Genomic DNA, 5,584 nt, shown 5'->3' on the forward strand with positions numbered 1-5,584 from the left:
TGCAAGAATGTTTGTTACGGAAGCCGTGTTGAGTGTGTTCAAGTAAAGTACACACACACACACACACACACACACACACACACACACACACACACACACACACACACACAGTAGAAAAAGGAGAAAGAGCAAGCCAATTTTTTTTTCTTTTCTTAAAAAGGTATATGAAGTGTTAACAAAATAATAATATTTTAGTGCAGCGCCATTCTAATAAAAAGGCAAGAGAGAGAGAGAGAGAGAGAGAGAGAGAGAGAGAGAGAGAGAGAGAGAGAGAGTCGGTACAGGCGGTTAAGGGGGAATGTGAAAGAGGAAGAAAGTGAAGGTGAGTAAGCTGTTGAGACGGAAACTATGTCGTTAGGAAACACTCTCTCTCTCTCTCTCTCTCTCTCTCTCTCTCTCTCTCTCTGGCATTACTGCGGAAACAGAAAATATTTCATGATTCATAAAGTGGAAAATGTTTATGATGACGAAGTTAATAAAGCGAAAGCTAGGACGGAAGAAGAAGAAAAGGAGGAGTAGGAAGAGGAGGAGTAGGAAGAGGAAGAGGAAGAAGAGGAGGAGGAGGAGGAAGAGGAGGAGGAAGAGGAGGAGGAGGGGGAGGAGGAGGAAGAGGAAGGGGAAGAGGAAAAAGAAGAGGGAGAGGAGGCAAGGACGAACATGTGGATGAATTAATATTTTAGGTAACATTAACTTTCTAACATTTTTTTCGTTATTACCAGAAGAGTCAGTTACACATGTCCAGCCTCTCTCTCTCTCTCTCTCTCTCTCTCTCTCTCTCTCTCTCTCTCTCTCTCTCTCTCTCTCTCTCTCTCGCTCTCTCTCTCTCCTACACATTCTTCCTCTTCCCAGTCTCCATCGCTATACCGCCACCACTCCCTCCGTCCCAGTGCAAATTCACCTTCGGGTCATTTACCTGAGATGCAGCAGTGCCAGCTTGAATTAAAGATGCGGCTGGTTGGATACATGCTTAGGACGCCACTGGTTTCCTTTCCTTCCCTGCTTCTCTCTTCTGCATTCATACCTTGGTTTAGGAACGACTGGCTTATTTTGGTCTTTACTTTCCACTTCCTTGACTTTCACCGCCTTCGTTCATCCACGTATGTACGCACGCAGATAGTTTTTTTTTTTTGAACAGTTTTGTTTGTTTGTTTGTATGACTGTTTGTTTATCATTATTGTTGTTGTTGTTGTTATTGTTGTTGTTGTTGTTCCTGTAGTAGTAATTGTTGTTGTTGTTGATGATAATGTTTTTTTTATTATAATGATAATAATAATGATAACAGTAATAATAATAATAATAATAATAATAATAATAATAATAATAATAATAATAATAATAATGATAATAATAATAATAATAACAATAATAATAATGATAATAATGATAATGATAATGATAATTATTATTATTATTATTATTATTATTATTATCATTATTATAATTATCATTACTATTATTATCATCATCATTATTATCATCACTGTTATTATTATTACTACTATTATTATCACTATAACTATTATACTATCTATACATTATTATTATTATCATACTATTATTATATCATCATTATTACATCACTATTATTATTATTACTACTACTACTACTACTACTACTACTACTACTACTACTACTACTACTACTACTACTACTACTACTACTACTACTACTACTACTACTGCTGCTACTACTACTACTACTACTACTACTACTTTTTTTTTTTTTTCAACTACTACTACCTCCACCCCATGTTTATTGATGCGTCAATTAGGGGCTCCACTACTTGGAGGTCATTAGCCCCAACTCTCGCTAATGACTGTGGCATCCAACCATATCTAATACTCTATAATATAAACATTAGTTGTTAGCTATAAATTCACTCTACCTCTACTCTATCTACTCTTATGCCACTCTCCACCACTGTAGCCTCGCAGTCAAGGCCACTTAAATCTGCAGGTATGGGAGTGGAATGCCTTGTCCCCCTGAGACACAGGAGGGCTGATCTGAGGAGGAGAATGAAAGACGGCACCTCATCCATGCGACGACATGGCTCCTTGGCTGGTGCTTCTTTTCTGCCATTAGGTCGGCTAGTCTTGAGTAGAAGCACTGAGCCTTGGAGCCCATCCCGCCAGATGTGGTGAAGACCAGAGGTGTGAAGCTGCCCTGGTCAACGTGTTGGATTCTCTCCCCATACGCTCGGATCTTCTCCTGCTCATTCTTGCGGTGGGCGGCCTCCAGGAGAGTTCGTGGTGACAGGCGGCCATCGGGTCAAAGATCCGTATGTCCATGAATGCTTTCTGTCCCCTTGTCCAGAACCCTCGTGCGCTGACGTCGACTCGAGCCTCGTTGGTGGTGTTGGCTGTTCTGTAGCGCAGGTGCTCGCCGTCTAGCGGTAGGAGGGTCGGTTCAGTGGAGACATCGTGGCACACCTCCTGAGCATGCTGGCGGTCAGATCTCTCACCTCATCGTGCCTGATACATACGAATCCCCTTTTGCACGTCATGGTGTGGTTGACGTCATTGGGGAACTACACACACAGGTACTGGGGAGTCCTTCCACCGGCCAGCCGTACCTCAGAGCAATGGCGTCGACAAATTCTTGTTTGTTGAGGCTGAAGCCCTTCGCTCCAATGGGCAGTGACGTTAGCCAGTTAGAGGCTCCTGTTTCCTGTGCAGTGAGGATTTTTCTCACTGTGGTTGCAGGCAGGATGTTTATCAGGTCTTCGAGACAGTTTCGTTGATGTTGTTGCCTGTCTCTAGATATAATTCGTCTTTGCTCAGTGACTGCACTTTGGGCTATTTCACCATGTGCGTCCTGAGCAATGATCTTTCTGTGAGGGACCTGGTGAGCTTGAGGGAGTTGAGGTTCTCCACAGTCGCTAACTTCTTAGGGGAGGTGATTCCCATCCCGCCCAGTCTTGGTGGAAGTTCGAGCAGCGCCCTCTCCCCATCTCCGATGGTGTGGGATCTCAGTAACGCTGGGATGAAGGTGTTCCTTATCGAGACCTCCAGTGGTGCAAGGAGAGGGCTGATGCCTGGGATGGTGCGCATGGCGAATCTCCATCGATGCTGCAAGCCGTGGGTGTAGGCGGAGTAGGCTGCATGAGGCTCAGTCCTGGCCATGTCAGACAGGACCTCCACCTCATGTATCCACTCCTTCACCTTCTCTCCTATGTACTCCTTCTTGAACTCCTCTGTTCCGATGACAGCACCCAAATGCCGCTGTCCATCCTTTGTTATTATAACTCCACTGCCACTGAAGCTATCCACTGCACTGTCATAGTGTTCAGGCTTTACAATAAGGACGGACTTAGCGGCACTGGGTGTGTACCCTATGATGGGACCATTATCGTTCACTAAGCCCCACCATTTTTCAAGTCTGTTATTTTGCCGGCCCCTGACAGGTCATCCGCGTACGCCACTTGCTTCACACTCGTTTTCTCATATGAGATAACTTGTTGCAGCACTGAAAGTCCGAGGGCGTACATCGCCATGGCCACTGGGTCACCTTGTGTTGTCCCTTCCATGGACTTTAACACCTTAACACTATTACCACTATTACTACATATGTACAAATCCGAGGGGTCACTATATGTGTTTTCTACATAGTGTGCCAGAGAGGGACATTTTACTCGAATGTTATGAAGCATTGTTTTTCTGTTAATAGTGTTGAAAGCGTTTTTGGCGTCCACTAATAACACCGCTTCACAATTGTCTTCACTGAATATTTCCCTCATAGCGTGGATGGCGGCTTCCTCCTGCCTGCTGTCCTGCACACACTTGCAGGTTCCCGCTGCCCTCCTCACGTCGTCCTTGACCACCGTCATGACGCATTTACCCACGATGCGTCTTATCACCTCGCCGATGCCAATTGGTCTGCATCCCGGCTTTTTGTCCAGCGGGATTAATCGGCATGCGGTGAGAGCCTCGACGTGGTGACAATTTGTGGTGGCAAGCTTCCTCGCCAGTGCTGCCAGGGCGCCGCATAGGTCGTTAGCGGCACTGCCACAGAGTGCGCCGCTCAACAGGCGACGCCACCCTCTAGCGTCTAGTCCTGAGGGACCAGCACTGCCGTGTGTCTGGAGAGACTTCTTCCAGATCATCTCTCCAGTTATCACCTCGTAGATGACATCATTGGGCTTGCGGAAAGGCCCCTGCATCCTGAGGCCCTCTTCGTCACTGGGGAGGATGTTTTCCTTCAGCAGGTGGATGGTTTCCCTGGTGAGGGGCAACACACCACCTGACTGCTGTTCATTAAGTGCCCGCAGAGCCTTGGACACCTGTCCTTGCCGCATATTGCCAGCGAAATTACGGGCTTTGTCTTCCTGCCTTTGTTGGTTTCCTGATGGTCTTGGCAGCCTCTTCTGGATGGCTCGGGCTTCCTCCAGGAGCTCATCCAGTTGGTTGTTCTGCCATAGACCCACTCTTCTTGCGACGGCTTTCACGTTTTCCGCCACCTTCGCATTCCTATGTGTCTTTTGAAAGAAGAGTTTTGGCAGTGTGAAGAATAATTTCATCGCATACGGTGCGAGGGGTGACTCTTGTAAGTAATTGTTGAGGAGGATGACCATCTCTTGTACAATTTTGTTGGTGGCTGCACACTTTGGTGGATCGAACAGATGACATGTAGACCACCCAGCTAATTCTTTATTTCTGCATTTTGTCATATTTATCTAATCCCTCTTCATGATTCCCCAAAGCGGAGGTCCCTCTGGCGTTTTGCCTCTGTCAATTGGGGAACCTGAGGAAGTATTATACTGATTTTCCCTGGAATGATTACTGTTTCCGTTTCAAAGACCCATCTCTGTGTGCTGAACGCATAACAGAGATGATAGTGTGTAGCACTGAGGCGTATTTTCCTCACATTCTTTCTCAATCTAAACCTTCTAACCATTGGTTTAACACAGCCTGTGTTGTTCACAAAAGGTACTTAAGCCTTCCATCTCCTGAATCTCATGCACTTTATATTTCTGCCCAGAATCATACCATATCTTTTTTTTAAACACGACAAACACTCTTTCATACATAAAAAATGACAAAATCTTTCAAACTGAAACTCCCCTCGAGACTTCTGGCATCTGGCAAAAAACATCTCCATCAATTTCACTTTTCATCTTTCATTCCTTTATTTCATCCTGATGGTACCACTGCCATCTCATGTCTCTAAAGCTGAACTCTTCTTACAAACCTTTGTTAACAACGCTACCTTGGATGATTCTGGGCTTGTTCCTCTCTGTCCTCCTCCCTCTGACTGTTGCATGCCTTCAATTAAAGTTCTTCAAAATGATGTTTTCCATGCCCTCGCTGGCCTAAACCCTCGGAAGGCTAATAGACCTGATGGGGTCCCTTCTACTGTTCTCAAAACACTTTGTTTCCGTGCTTGCACCTCTCTTGGCCAAACTCTTTCAACCCTGTCTATCGACTTCTACCTTTCATTTTTACTGGAAGTTTGCTTATATGAAGCCTATTCCTAAAAAGGTTGACCGTTCTAATTCCTCAAACTACCGCCCTGTAGTTTTAATCTCTTGTATGTCTAAAGTTTTTGAATTTATCCTCAATAGGAAAATTCTCAAACATGTCACTT

Source organism: Portunus trituberculatus, chromosome 32, assembly GCF_017591435.1.
Source record: "Portunus trituberculatus isolate SZX2019 chromosome 32, ASM1759143v1, whole genome shotgun sequence".
Lineage (NCBI taxonomy): Eukaryota > Metazoa > Arthropoda > Malacostraca > Decapoda > Portunidae > Portunus > Portunus trituberculatus.